Source organism: Aotus nancymaae, unplaced genomic scaffold, assembly GCF_030222135.1.
Source record: "Aotus nancymaae isolate 86718 unplaced genomic scaffold, 86718_ANA_hifiasm-v0.15.2.pri h1tg000048l, whole genome shotgun sequence".
NCBI classification, from domain to species: Eukaryota; Metazoa; Chordata; class Mammalia; order Primates; family Aotidae; genus Aotus; species Aotus nancymaae.
The window spans coordinates 4,408,369-4,424,236 of NW_026988462.1; the positions used below are offsets into that span (position 1 = coordinate 4,408,369).

The 15,868-nt window shown below is 40.8% G+C and overlaps 1 protein-coding gene across 1 annotated transcript in view; it reads right to left on the bottom strand.

Annotated features, from left to right (window-relative positions):
- The window catches only part of HS6ST3 (heparan sulfate 6-O-sulfotransferase 3), a 739,791-nt gene that overhangs the window by 321,960 nt on the left and 401,963 nt on the right, over positions 1–15,868 (bottom strand). The window lies entirely within an intron of this gene.

Genomic DNA, 15,868 nt, shown 5'->3' on the forward strand with positions numbered 1-15,868 from the left:
TATCCAATTAAAAGCACTAGTACAGTAAAATTCTTAAAGAAAAGTCCTTTGCAGAGAAGGTATGCATGGCAACATTTCCCACCATTTCCTTAGTTCTATTTCTTCACGTGACACACAGTTTTTATTGAACATAAACAAGAGATGTCTATCTTTTCTCTGTGTGCTTATGAAAGGAATTTTAAAAGGGCTTCAAAAAATTTCTTCTTCAAATAACTAGAGGTCTACCCATGCGAAGTTGTCTTGATATGCAATGTATTTTTAGAACAAATGAAGACAAGTAAATAATTCCTGCAAATGTGTTTTCCTCAATTCATCTCAATCCAAGTGTTTGCTGATATGTCAGTAATTCTCTAGGTGACAGAGAGAGCTATAGGGAGGTATGAGTTCAAAGTCATGTTTAAGCTGGACAAATCCAGGCACAAAAGGATGTGCAACACTCAAACATTCCATCTCAGCCTGAATTATGCTTGGAGAATTCTTAGAAATATTTCCCAAACGCAGAGCTCCTCCACCTAAAGGGGCTCATACTGGGAGGAATGTGGGGAGAACATTCTATGATGGGGCTTGCCTTTCATGACCTACTTGCTGTTCTCATTAGTGCTTTTGAATTTTAGTGGAAGTCTGCCTGTTCATATTTTCTTGCATGTTTTTGATGGATTTAAACTGTAGCCTGCCAATCTTTTGGGAATTCCCCCATGTGACTACACAGGATGGAAAGCAGCAATTACAAAGGAATAAATTTGTTCCACATTAAAGCTATTTTCAGCTGCTTTGGGAGATCATTTAGAAAATTCTGGAAATGTTTCCATTATGTTGGATAAGCCATTATTTACGCCCTTACAGAAAGGATGTCACAAAAATCAGCACTTGAGTGTGTAACACAGTATTTTGGGTCAGTATTTTCTCATCTAGGGTAATAGTTCCCAAAAGTGACAGGAAGAGAAGCCTGACTGTTGGTCATTTATTATCTTAAATTTTATTTTTATATTTAGCGTTACATCTTGAAATTGTAGTATTACTTGATGTCTGTTACATAAGAATTATGTAACATTTTATATATTTTTGTAAGCCATTCTGTCACCAATGAACTTCTCTTAACTTGTGGTCTAATATCACTACCCGCTCATAAGATAATGAGTCTCATTTTCTAAAAATGTTTAATGATATCAGGTCCCTTGGGACTAAGTCAAAGCATCAGAGAGCAAGCGTGCCACCAAATGTCACTAAGGAGTAGCTTTGTGCTACCCCATCATTCTGTACCATAGCCAATTTCTTTCCCTCTTCCTCTTCCTTTTAATTAATTTATTATTTTCTTTTTATGCCTGCCTATTTCCAACTGTCTCTCTCTGTGGCTTGATGTCTCTTCCTGTCTACATCCTAAACCTCACTGAATCCCATCGGTAACATTCATTGCTAAGCTATTGCTAACCCCTGTTCAGAATCTGCTTCAAATATCTGCAGTTTCCAAGACTTCCAGAAACTTCCCCATGTTCACAATACACCAGCTACCACAGCCACTAGCCACTAGGGAGGCAAAATAGCATAGCAGTCATGGATGTGAGAGTTGTACTGTCTGGAGTGAGGCTTCCTGGGCTCAAATCCCACCTTTCATCAGCTATGTGACTGTTGGGCAAGCTACCTAACTTTGCCATGGCTTAGTTCATCTTCTGTACTCCAGGAACAACAGTAGCAACTACTTCCTACGTACTGTGAACTGAGTGTTTGTGTCCCTGAAATGTGTATATGCTGTACCCCTAAACCCCACTGTAATGGTATTTGGAGACAGGGCCTTTGGGAGGAAATTCAGTCATGAGGGTGGAGCCCTCATGGATGGGATTAGTGTCCTTATAAGAGGAGACCAGAGAGAGCTTGTATCTCTCTGTCTTTACCTTGTGAGCAACTATCTGCAACAAGAAGGCAACTATCTGCAAGCCAGGAAGAGGACCCCTCATTGGTCACACGATCTCCCCATGCCTTGATCTCGGACTTCCCAGACTCCAGAACCGTGAGAAATAAATGCTTGTTGTTTAAGCACCCCAGTCTATGGTGTTTTGCTATGGCTGCCGAAGCAGACTTAAGACGGTATAGCTTCTGAAAGAATTAAATGTGTTCATAGGCTTAAAGTATTTAGCACACTGCATGGCAGATAAGTGTTCAATGAACGTGAGCTATTACGTTTAGTCCAAACTCCCTCCATCCCCATCAGTTTCTTTGATGTTCTGGAACACATCACGCTCATTCTCCCTCATAAGGACCCCTATCCCACTAGGCTGGAATGCCTTCCTGTCTTCTTCCAGTAATAAATCCAACTCTTCCTACTAGGCCCACCACCTCCAAGAGCAGTTCCAGGAATATGTCAGGTCATGATGAACTTCCCCTGATGTCTTCTGTATCATTTACACTCTCCTATCCTTTCCTTGTTAATGAGATACTCTAGTATGTTACTTTCTAATTGTTTTCCGTGCATTCTTGTTACCTTCATAGCTAAACATCAGGCCAGGACAGATTCTGCCCTGACTTAGGCCTCAAATGGTAGTTGCTCACCAATGGGTAAGTTCCAAACAAGTGTTGATTCACTCTGTTGTGAACATCCCAGGAGAGTTTGTTGTGCATTTAACAAAAAAGAAGAGGAAGGAGGAGGAATAGGAGGAAGTGCTGCTTCCCAGATTTTCTCTTTCTTTCTATTTCATTTAGTATATGCATTTAGAAAACAAGCAATAATACAGGAGGGATTCAGATCTTGACACACACACAAAATCACATATGCACAAAATGATGCTCACTAAATTTTCATTTAAAAAGAGAAACTCTTTTTTTAGCCAGCACAGACAGTGAATCTGCTGTGTATGATTTAGTGAAGTTACACCCCAGTTGTAGTCAATTGACCTAATCAGGAATTCCCACTTGACAGAAGCTCACACCAGTGTGACCATCCAACAGAGAAAATTCTGTTAGGTTTTCCTTGGTCAAATTCATGGTTTGTTCATCCACACTAAGGATGTTAGAATTGGGTTCTCATTAGTATTAAAGATATATGGCTTGGCTAAAGTATTTTAGATAGATAAGTTACACTCTCACCCTTGAATAAACAAAGTAGAAGAACTACTGATGCCTATAACCAGAACCATAAGAGATGGTGCATGTTCCTGTTCCAGACACTGGCAAAACAAGCCTCTGGCTGCATAGAGCCACCTACACAAACTTCTACGGAATCCTTACTTTGGGATATTGTATATCTGACTCCAGTGAATCTTCCTTGAAAGGTCATGATCATAGCACCTAACAGAATGGGACTTCATCAAATATACACAGAGGTTGTGTGTCTGCTTTGTCCCCGCTTGATAATAAATAGGTTCTTTAAATAATAACCGTAGCAAAAGACAGCAATAATTTTGTGAGAGAATGACAGAAATAATTTGAACCACTTCCTTCTCCATGTCAGAACTTGTGATCTGTTCCCATTTAATGTGTCCAAAACTGCCAGACCAAAAAAAAAAAAAAAAAAGCAAGTGAAGAGACTTATAGACACAGGTGCAGGGTAACAACATCAACATGCTGGTGCTTTACTAACCAGAAAGCTGTAGAAAGCAAATCAGCCAATTAATACTTACTGATGGCCTGCTAGGCATGAAACTACCAGCTATCAGAAACTGGCATTTCAAATATCACCTAAGACAACTCTCCAATCTGTTCAGGAACAGTAAGCCAACTACACAGTAAGGTTAGGGCACCTGAGGGTCACTAGAACATTGTTAGTTATTATGCCATCTTTTCCTAAAGGTGGAAAGTTAGATCCACCTGTCGTACAAGGCCTTAACAGTCACAATTTATGGCCCATATGTTTGGTTATAGGTCTAAAGAGAGAAATTGATAGAATAAAACTCAGAGTGGAGGAGCAACATGAATGAATACTCATTGTTTTTGAAATTTGCTTCATTCAGCATTGCAATTGTATACCAGCTAACAAAAGTTTTGTGGTATGTATATGTCAAAGGACAAGTTTACAAGTTTGCTAAAGCCCTGAGCAACCAACAAATTTAACTGGATTCATTAGATGTTTTATAGAACTTCCAGTTCCTACATTCATCAGGAATTTCTAGCATATCAGAAAAGTAATAGGTAAATTAGAAGATCAATAGCTCATATGCAACACGTTGGTCTTGTTTTGGGAAGAGGCAGCATGCAGGGTAGAAGAAAGGAAGAGGAAGAAGGAGTAGGGATAGGAAGAGCTGCTGCTTCCCAAATTTTCTATTTCATTTAGTCTATGCATTTAGAAAACAAGCAATAATACAGGAGAGATCCAGATCTTCACAGGCTCTGTGGCACAACTTTGTTCAAAATTGGTGCCTGGAGCACTTGCTAAGGGCCCAGCTCTGTTCTAAATGTTTTTAATTTATGGATCGTCACAACTGCCCTATGAAGTGGGTTACTATTATCTCCATTTACAGATGAGGGCACAGAGCACAGCACAGGTACACGACTTGCCCAAGGACAACAACTCACACATGGCATGAGCCAGAATTTGAACACAGGGAGTTTGGCTCCAGGATTCACTCTCCTGAGCAAAGCATCTGCTGAGAGGATGTGATGAAGCTGAATGTGAAAAAGTATGTTACAGTAGTGGGTACTCAATACATTTTACTCCACTTTTCTTCGTTTAGAAACCAATTTTATGTGCTATTGGGTGCTCCAAGAATTGAGAGCCTTCTGTTGAGCAAATAGACCATTAGGTTCCAAACAGCAGCATAGGCACAACACACTAATGACTAATCTCATCAGCCAGACGCCTCAGCAGCTTGACAGATGTGGGTTGTAAGATCTTCCTCTCTTTCTCTTTTAGCCTCTCACCTCCACCAAAAGGCATTTTATAGTCAGAAAATAGGTGGGCTATATTTTTTTCTAATCCTACCCATCTCCACTTGCAATTCCCTCCACCCAAGCTTTCACTCTACAAACAAAAGAGAGAGAGAGAGATTGTCAAACTGCATTATAAGTTGTAATCTGTGTCACAGCTTAGGATGTCTACAATTGGTGAAAGCACTTCAATCATATGGCTACACATTTACTCTTGCAAGCCAATTACAGTTAGTTTTATAGGTCTAATATTATTAGAGCATTACATTTTAATAGATTTCATGTTGATCCAGGGCAGTATCATTACATCTATGAATAAAAACTCTCTCTAGAAAATACATGTCACAGAGTGCTAATCTTCACACCATTCCCAGGATGGGAGGTGGACTTGTCAATGTGTTGTGATGGCACTTATCCTGAGCACAAGAGAGTGACTGTCATTGGGGGGGTCCATGGATCAGTTATGTCCTAGGGCTTCCAGTTGCTCAACAGCAGTTCATCCTGCATTCACCCTGTTCTCCCATCTGGATTACTGCAATAGTCTACTAACGTGGTCCCCCCATGTATATCTTTGGCTCCCTTCAGCCTAGTCTCAACAGGTGTATATCCAAGAAAAATTAAAACATATCCATATAAAAACCTGCATACAAACATTTATAACAGCCAGAAGGCGGAAACAACACAAATGTTGAACCACGGGTGAATTAATAAACACACTTTGGTATATCCTTACGATAGACTATTATTACTCAGCAATAAAAAGAAACGAAGTGCTCATACCTTCTACACATGGATGAGCCTTGAAGACATTATGCTAAGTGAAAGAAGTCAGTCACAAAGGCCCACAGATTGTGTAATTCCATTTATATGGGATGCCCAGAATTGGCAAATCCATAGAGGCAGAAAGACGATCGGTGGTTGCCAGAGGTAGGAGGCAAAGAGGAGTGAAGATTGACTGCTAACACTGACTGCTAACGGGCATACGGCTCCTTTCTGGGGTAATGAACATGTTCTGAAATCAGCAGGGACGTTGCACAACTGCAGATTACCAAAACCCACTGAATTATATACTTTAAACCTTTATAGTATGCGAATCATATCTGAATAAAGCTGTAATTTCAAAAAACAAAACACTGAAGTCAGATCATGCTGCTTTTCTGTTCAAGCAGTCCAATGGCTCCCCAGTGCGTTCTGGATGCCCAGGCCCTATGTGATACGACGCACCCTTCCACCCACACTCAGGCCTCATCTCCCTCTGCTTCTCCTTCACCCACTCAGCTCCAGCCACACTGGCCTCCTGGGCCTCACTGCACACGTCAGGCACACTCATGCCACAGGGTCTTACCCAGGCTGTTCATGTTGCCCAGAAAGTGATTGCCCCAGAAAGTCACAGGGTTCCTGCCCTCACCTCCGCCACATCCTTCCTCAAATGTCACTTTCTCCATGCGGCCTTACCCTGAGTATCCACTTGAAACAGCTGTCCTTATCGCCCCATCACCCTAGCCCTGCAATATTTTTCTCCTTTGTCTTTATTGCCTTTAAACTCAATAACTTCAGTAAACAACCAAGGTCTCCCTCTGCTAGAATGTAAGCTCCTCCAGGGTAGAGATTAGTGGCTCTTTTGTTCACATCTGTATCCCCATGACCCCAAACAATGCCTGATACTTCCTATGTGCTCAATGATCATTTGTTGAAGAAATGTGTGAACAGTCTTTCCAGTTTAATTCCCTTTGTCTCGAATATTCCAAACTGACCTGAATGACAGAATATTCGTAAGAATCTGAAAGATGAGACATCTTAGTTAACACATTCTATTGTACCTGGATTACTCAGTCTTTTGTAAATGCCCCTCAATATTCCCAATCACCAGTTAGGAGAAATGTGACAGAGAAACGATTTAATTCAGCTCAAACCAAACAAACCAAATAAGAACTGGGGACACTGGCTGAACAAGAAGGTGTGATCACTGCCCTCCTGAATTTCACATTTTATTATAAAGGATACAAGTTCAATACGTAACCAAAAGAACAGTGACATTATGAAAGGTGACTATACCTTTCTAGGCAAAGACACGTCACAGGAACTAACCTGTCTAGATCTTCTGGGAATAAAATTAACAATGAACTTATAAGAAAAATATAATCACTAAGAAATTCAATACAGAAAATTGAAACCAGGTGATGTAATAAGAGCTGAGTGGTCACTTTGGTAGGAAAGGAAGGCTTCAATCAGGAAGGGACATTTAAACTGGGATTTAAAAGACAAGGAGCCATCCTAGAGGCCCAGAGGTGAGTGCTGCTGGGACTCAGAAACTGATACCCCAAAATATGGTGCTTGGACATGCTTTACTGAAGAAGCCACCTTGAGGTCTTTCTGACCTTCGCCCGTCCTACCTCCTGTCTCTCAATCCTCTGACTCTCCAAACAGGGGACGAAGTTGTTCTCTGAAGCTCCCTTAACTGAATAAAGTTTGGGCTCACCAAAGAAAACAATTACCTCTTGTCTCTTCCCTGAGTTAGCATTAAATGAACTCATATTGCAGGAAGAATGACAAAGTCTGTTGTCACAAACCATTATCTGCTCTGTGGGCCCAACCGACCTTATCCCAGGACATTGTGTGTTCTTCAAGCCCATTGAATTCCCCCCAAAATCATTTTTTTCTTTTTATTTTATTTTATTTATTTATTTATTTTTTAGACAGAGTCTCGCTCCATCGCCAGGTGCCAGGCTGGAATGCAGTAGCATGATCTCAGCTCACTGCAACCTCTACCTCCTGGATTCAAACAATTCTCCTGCCTCAGTCTCCCGAGTAGCTGGGACTACAGGCACGTGCCACCATGCCCAGCTGATTTTTGTATTTTTAGTAGAGACGGGGTTTCACCATGTTGGCCAGGATGGTCTCGATCTCTTGACCTCGTGATCCGCCCACCTCGGCATCCCGAAGTGCTGGGATTATACTACCCCCTAAAAGCATCCACACTTCCCCCATCTTCTTTTCCCCTAGGAAGAAGGCTATATAACCACCTGTATTCCATTACACGGTGGGCAATCACTCTGTGATTCTTTCCTATGCATGTTGGTGAATTTGTACATCTTTTCTCCTGTTAATCTGCTTTTCGTCCCTTGATTTTTACTAAACCTTCAGATGGCAAAGGGGAAGTTTTCCCTATAGTGACAGCATGAAATATTCTAGGCACTTTAAAAAGGTCAGTAAGTCTGAGCCTAAAGCCATTCAAGGAAGCAACATGATATAGGGCTGGAGAAGTATGCAGGGGACAGATTTTAACCAGCTCTGAAACCTCACTCAGAGTTTGACAATATTAACCTAAGGGTAATGGAAACCATCGCCCGGGCAAAAGCAGAACATGCCGGACACAATCAGATTGTATTTTCAAAGGATCACTTGGAGGGCCTCGTGTTGAATGAATTAGAGATGTCTGAGCAAGGCAGCTTGGGAGGGGTAAGAAGGCTGCTACAACTATCTACTTCACAAAAGGTGGCTGCTTAGACTATGGTGAGGTTATTGTGAGGGAGCATAAAAACGGATCAACTTGCCATATACATAGGAAGTGCTGTAAATTAATAAGTCCTTGGTTAGATGTGTCTCAGGGAGTGACTGAAAGATGGTAATAACTATGCAACAATCTGGAGTACCTCACAATTTATACCCCACATTCCTTGGGGTGTTCATGAGTCTGCAGGACCAACCCTTTCAGTTCATGGGTCAGAACTCACCAATGCAGGTAGTAACATTAGCAGTCCTATACCCACTAGATGGCAGGGCCTGAGATTAATCTATGGATGGGCTCAGAGCACACATATGTCTACCACGGGGTCCCTTTTCCTGTCCTCTGATGCGTTTCCCAGATTCAGTCTCCATGTTTTCATTTGGACTAGAGATCTTCTCTCGGTTCCCTAAATAACCCTTGCCACCCTGCCACCTGTCCTGGGCTAGTGATGGCTGCTCCTTGCTGTCTTGTCCAACCCACCAAATCAGATCAGCTTGGGTATTTTCACCAGACAAGGTCAAGTCCAAATTACACACCCTTAAGCAACACCACGGGGCAGCACACAACCCCCATGGAGTATCCCTATGTGTGTGTTAGTCTTCTAAATGGTGGTTACGTCTGGTCCTGGCTTTCTTGCCATCCCCACTGACCAGGACCTCTTCAGGCCTAAGTTTATTCAAACTGTCACAGGTATCAGCCCCTATTTCAACTGTCTGTTGCTGTGTAAAAAGTCACCCTAAAGCTTAATGGCTTAAAAAAACAACAACGTGTTCTCCTTGTGATTCTGCAGTCTGAGCTGAGCTCAGCTGAGCTATGCATTTTCTACTCCATGTAGTGTCTTCTGGGGTAGGAATGTCTGAGATGGCTTCTCCATCAGCATGTCCGGCATCCCACCTGGAATGGTTGGAACAGTTGGCTAGGGAGGTGGGAGCAGTCATATCTCTTTCCACATGGCCTCTCCATGAGGCAAGCTGAGGCATGGTAGCCTCCGGTAGTCAGACCTCTTATTTGGTAGCTGGCTTCCAAGAGGAAGGAAGACCTAGAATGTCGCTTTCACCACATTCTAGTGGTCAGAGCCAGTCAGAAGACTAGCCCATTCACGGAGAGGGAATGCAGATGTCCCTCTTGATGGGTCAAGCAGCATGAATGCACAAAGAGGGAAGGCACTGATGGTAGCCCTTCTTGGAAGCAATCTTCCAGAGTTACACAGAGTATTTCTAGAAACTTCGGACCTTCTCTCCCCGCATTCCTCACTCCATCCCCAAGAAGAATACCCAATGTCAATAATAAAATGAGTATCAGCAATAAAATGTGGCCACTGTAGTCAGGAGTGGAGCATTTAGGAAGGGGATGAAAAAGGTGCTGGGTGGAATGGGATTGGAGCACAGTCCCTGCCCTTGGAGTGCCCTTTACTGTGGCCTGTGCTTCTTAATACTGCCCTTTCTTCTCACCCTGCTTCTTCTAATGTGGCCCAAACAGCAAGATAGGCCTGGGGCCGCATCTCACTTATGAGCCCTTTTGCCTTTTGCCTCTGCCCATTGCCCTTGCAAGGCCCAATTAACATGGGGTTGGGAGGCGGGTGGTGTTTACAGCCAAGGAAGTCCCAGAGCACGCTGCTCACACCTGACTTGCGTCGGGGTCTTATGCAGAAGAGGGAGAGGAACTACTGCCCTGTTCATGAGGGGACTGGGTACATGAGAATACATCCAAACCTTGATGAGTTAAAAAAAAAAAAAAGATGCTTTGCTCACAATGTAAAGTTTTGCAAATCTAGTATTAGTGGTTTGCAAAGGGATGCATTCAAAAATACTGAGAGTTGGGTCTTGGCCACACATTTACACAACTAACAAGTTGTGACCCTATGAAGTCACATCAATTACATACCCCTTGCCTCAGGCTAGAATGATATTAGAGTCTTCATTAAATGGCTCTTTAAATAAAGAGGCAATATGCTCTTTTCATTAAGTTCTTAATAATCTTAGCTTGATCAGGACTGAAGAAATCACTAAAAGAAGCCATCAACAAAACAAGAACAATCTCCCCACTTACTCTGTGGCGATTTTCCTCATCAACTCTTTCCACTTAACATGGAAAACCAGCAGCTCTCAGTGTTTAAGGCACTGTTAAAATTCTAAGGAGGTAATGATGAAGGAAAGGTGTTCTCTCTTAATGAAGTCTATTATAAAATATTGGTAATAAGGAAACTGCTAAGTAGCCAAAAAATAAGAGTAAAAACAAAAGGAGAGGGATATTTCTTACAGGTGACAATGACCCTAGAAATAAAAACCCTCATGACATGGCATCCTCTATGCTAGTATTGCAAGAGAACAGTTCTCTTTTCATCAACAAATTCTGCAGCAATAAACCCTTGAATGCATTTGATAGAAGAACTAGGTGTTATAAATGAGCTGTGTAAAACAAAACAAAACAAAACAAAACCTTCCTCGGGGTGATTGTGGAAAAGAGAAGAGTGTAATATCAGTCAGGAAGAGTAAAAAAGATATCAAGACAGAATAAGAAAGGAAAAGCAGCTGGGCAGGTAGAGGAGGGAAAGGAACAAGGTGAAAGCCAAGGAAGCAGAGGATGGGGCAATGTAATCGGGCACGCTACTGCGTGTCACAAAACTAGATTTGTCCCAAGGGCAAAAACATTCCCAAGTATTCCTCACATTGCTGTATTTCCTTAAGCATGTATCAAGGAGAAATTCAAAGGAAGATCTCCCAGCAATACTCATGATGCCAAAGCACAGACAAGTAGGACCAGTAACAATAGCAGTCAGTTTTATTCTACCACATGCTTATTAATATCCCACACTAATGGGGTTGAGCCAGCATATGCATACCGAAGACGTGCTGAAAAGCGTATTTTCTCTTTTTCTTATCTCTTACATTGTGTGTGTGTGTGTGTGTGTGTGTGTGTTTTGAAACCGGATGTTTCAAATTTTCTATTGGAGCTTAATAAAAGTACACATTCCTGGACCCTCCCTTGAGTGGCTGTGATTTAGTAGGTGGATGGTGGTTCTAGGCATCTGTAATTGTAGCAAGCTCCAGGGGTTATTCTGATGCATCACAAAGACTAAGAACCATTGACACAGTAGAAAGACAAGATCAGAGAATAAGGGAATTATGTTTGAGTCATGACTCTGAACTAATGGCTTTTAAGTAATGACCATGAGATCCAAGGTAATTCACTTAGCCATTCTGCAAAAAATGTCATAATAGTCATATTTGTTTTAAAATGTGAAATACTGATACTTTTTCTTTAATAAATCACAGCATTTTTTCTCACAACCTTCTATACCTGTCTCTCTCTAACATTCTACTACTCTGATCTCCACCATGTATTATTTGAAGTTAAAAAGACATAACCATAAAAATGTAAGAAAGAGAAAACTTTATCCTTTTTTCATAGCTTTTTGGCAAAGCAATACTACAACACATTTAACACTTTGCTATTGTGCAAATATGTAGTTCAGTTCATACATCAAGAGATCAACTTTTTCCTGATCATATATTAAGGTCAAGAGGGAAATATTAATTTATTTTAGCAGAAGAGTTCAATATCACTCTGAACCAAAGGTACCTACGCTGTCACAAAGAAAGATGATAACATTGATCTTGCAGACAGAATGGCTGTAAAAAATGAATGCAATAATGAGCCACTTTAAATCCTGTAGAACATCCTAAAACCTAAATGATCATCATTATTTAGATATATATGTGTAGAAAAATGCTCTACCAGAAATTTAACTTGTGATGTTTTAAAAAAATGTTTTATTGAGAGAGATCTTAGAGCATTACTTTGAAATCTTTGAGGGAAACCTTGAGAAGGATGATTATAAAGGCTCCTAGAATCATTAAGGTAACCTCCCTCCAAACGATGAACTCTCTGGGAAATGGGTATAGTCAGATCTTTTTTTGTGTTTAACAACAACAAAAAGCTACCCAACCTCTAGGTGGATGTCTTCAGGAATAGATAGGGAATCTGGTTCTGAAAAAGGACTGAATGAGCTAAACAGCAAGAAACATGACCTTGGGAATCTAAGTGAAGGGCAACTTTTTCTGAGCCTGGCTCTGAGAAATTAAAGTTGTCCTCGCTCAAAAGTCAACATTGGCAGAGTGCCCTTGGCCAGTGTGAAGATGTGAATTAGTGGCATCTGTCGGAGCAGAGAGGATGATTTTGTCAACAGCCACCCAATTTGGCAGCAGCAAGCAACAGCATTAGCAAACTGATGAGAATCCAGTCTCTCTTCTAAAGAAACTAAGACCTCTCAACCCCCATTTGGAGTGAGCAAACCCTCAGGTTTCAAGAAAATTTTAAGAGAAGGAAGATCCCAAAAGGAAGCTACTGTATTTCCTGTTAATATATAAGAAGACTCAAATCAATTTTAATTTGCACTTAAAAGTCCTGGAGGAGTTCAAACTCAGATAGATACCCCCAAATATGTATTAGGGTCTCAGTACAGGCTATTCTTCAAAAAATAAAATTGTCCTCTTAGAAATGGTGAAGATGCTTCGGGACTGATTGCCTATCTGTAGACACTGGGACTACATTTTTGCAAAGAAGAAGAAAGGGATAGGATGCCTGGCAAGGCAGAGTACTCAAATTACTAAAGGGGACTCGAAAGATATGCCCCCTACTATAGGACCAGGTCAGGGCCAGGGAGGAAGACAGAATGTGCTCACAACAGAATGGTATCACACAACAGCCCTGGGGATAGTCCCTGAAAAACTGGTAGATGTTCCCTACCAGAACACATTTTAAAGTAACATAAGATGCTAACCTTTCCAAAGTTGGCTGAGAGAACTGACAGTCTTTTTGGTTGCTGTACAAACAGTGTCACTGTCTGCAGAATGGGTGAATTTAGCAGCAAAAGCAGAGAAATGGAGCCAATCCCTGGAGAATGTGGATTAACCAACCAAATGGCAGCATCTGTGAAATGTGAGACATGCTCATAGTACCTGGCACAACAACAAAAGCAACCCTACCTACCTACAATCCATAGGCAAGAGAGGAAGAGATAAATCAGGGGGTCTTGTCCTCTGTAACATGAGTACGCCATTGAGAAGGACAGTCATAGAGTTAACCACCCTCATTGTTGGGGGCCAGGTAACAACCACTAAGTGGGATAGGTCGTGGAATTGAAGCTCTAGTAACGAAATTTGGGTTGAGACTAGATCTTTCTCCTTTATTCATTCTCTGGGTGGAAGATAATAAACAAGTGAAAAAGTTATCTGGGAGATCTTCCAGGCACAGCTATCAACAAAAGTGGCTGGAATTGAGAGATCTGAAAATGAGAGCAAAATGAATACAGGCAGCATGACTTAGGCTTCATGAAGGGTTTAGCATGTGACAGAGACTGGAAGAGGCGATGTGTACATGGGCTGACTAGTAGGAAATATTGCTAATAGCTAAGGTATAACTTATCACCAGAACTGACCTGGTGGGTCCCGTATATCTATGAGTATGCAAGGTGGGAACGCAGGTGGGTAGTGGCAGATAATCCACTTACCAAAGATGTCCCATTTAGCAGCAGACAACTGGGAATCCCCATTTTCACCACACTTTTCTCAAAGCCCCATAATCATGAGTCTGCACTGTTCTGGGTATTTTTTTGCACATGGCAACAATTATAAAGTTGCCACTAACTTTACATTAAGAAAATCATTTTCTTCCCCTTGAAAACAAAGTATGTCCTCACTTTCCCTGCTCTTTTATTCATGGCAGTATGAAACGTGTCCCTGATTCCCTCCGACCTGCCACAGAATACTGAAACAGTGGCCGTGGGAAGAAATACCAGATGGTATGCATATGGCTTTGGGAACAGCTTTCAGCAGTGGTCACTTGTCTTTTTTTTAATATGTTTCAAAATGTGTTTGGTTAGCAAAAAATAATTGGATAATTTCCTCAAATAAATGGTGTTTCCCTTGAACTTAATTAACTAAAGTATGAGACTCAGATCAACATGGGTCTTCTTTAGAACTGGTTCAAGAAGGCAAATCATGTTAAGAACTAACGTATACCCTATGGTCTCCCAGACTGATTATGGAGGACGTCATTGTGAAAATCTTCAGAATGGCTCCCAAGCAGTCTCAAGTCACACACACCCATGTCCTAAATACACGGCAGCAGAAAAGGCCCTTGCATGGTTCACCATAGGCAGCTCACTCAAGCTATCCAGATGTGATTCAGTATTGATTGCTGGGACAGCATGTAGCACAATATGCTCTAAGATGTGAAGCAGCATAGCCTGATTGTGTTAATACAATAATAGAAACAGAGTGTGGGGTTATCAACAAGTTTGCCTACTACCCTGCAAATGCTGTGAAAAGCCCTATATTTAATCCATTACCACTTTGTAGATATTCTGGGGAATTCTATTTATAGGCCAGATGATACAGGCGATTCAATAAAGTATGCCTCTCAAGTGACATCAGAACCATGAAATGGAATTGTTTAGTACTTGGAAAGACAAGAGTCTGTAACCACGTCATTTAAATGTCCTAAGCATTTTCAGCACTGTAATACACATATTAATATTTTAAATGCGTTCTTAGTCTGGTCAATGCAAAACAGTCATCTCATAAATCTTTTAGCATTGTAATACTTTTTTTCATTTTAATCATTTTAATGTCTCTATGTCCTGCACATTTATTTTTATTTATGAACCTTAAAAATACACTGAAAATGCTTGTTTAGAGTTGAACATGTTACTCCCAATGACCAGTTCATTTAGGTTAGTATGCACATGTTCTACTTTCTTCTTTAGGAATCTACTACCATAAAAACACATGTTAGATGTCCTTATTCTGCTGAACACCATAAACATGTAAACCCAGAGTTCTAAAATTAGGACTCTGGGTCTGAACTAATTATGGATGCTTTCCTATCAAATTAAGCTCAGCTGCTGCTGAATCCAAAAATATGTTAAAGAATATAATTCCAAGAACTAGTATCATTGCTTATAATTATTGCCTATAAAACTGAAAGAACTAACCCTCAGGAATTTAATGTATTTGTCCCTATATGAGGCTATTTAATGCAGCTCTGGGTTTCTGTAATATGCAAAGGAAGACTCAGAGCTAAGTATGAGTAGAAGGGATGGATGGAGCTAATTTACTCTACATAAGAAAACAGAATGAAATTTATTTTTGCACATTAGAAGGAAGAGGGCAGAAGTGAGAAGGAGAAGAGAGAAAGAAGACTGGCTGAGCTAGGTGGATGAAGACATTTTAAGAATAGCGTTATCTGATATGCTATGATATAAATACACTTTTTCTCCTAAATGTCAACAAAATCTGCTCCAAATATATGAGAAGTTTAAGAGTGTATGTGTGTGCATGAGCATATGATTTAAACAACTTAATAAATGTAAAATGTTACTCCAGTGCCTGGCACTTAGGAAACTCTTAAAAAATGTTAGCTCTTGTTATGATCCATATTAATATCATTTACCATTTACAATCTCGCCTAAAGAGACACAATATGACAACACACATAAGCAGT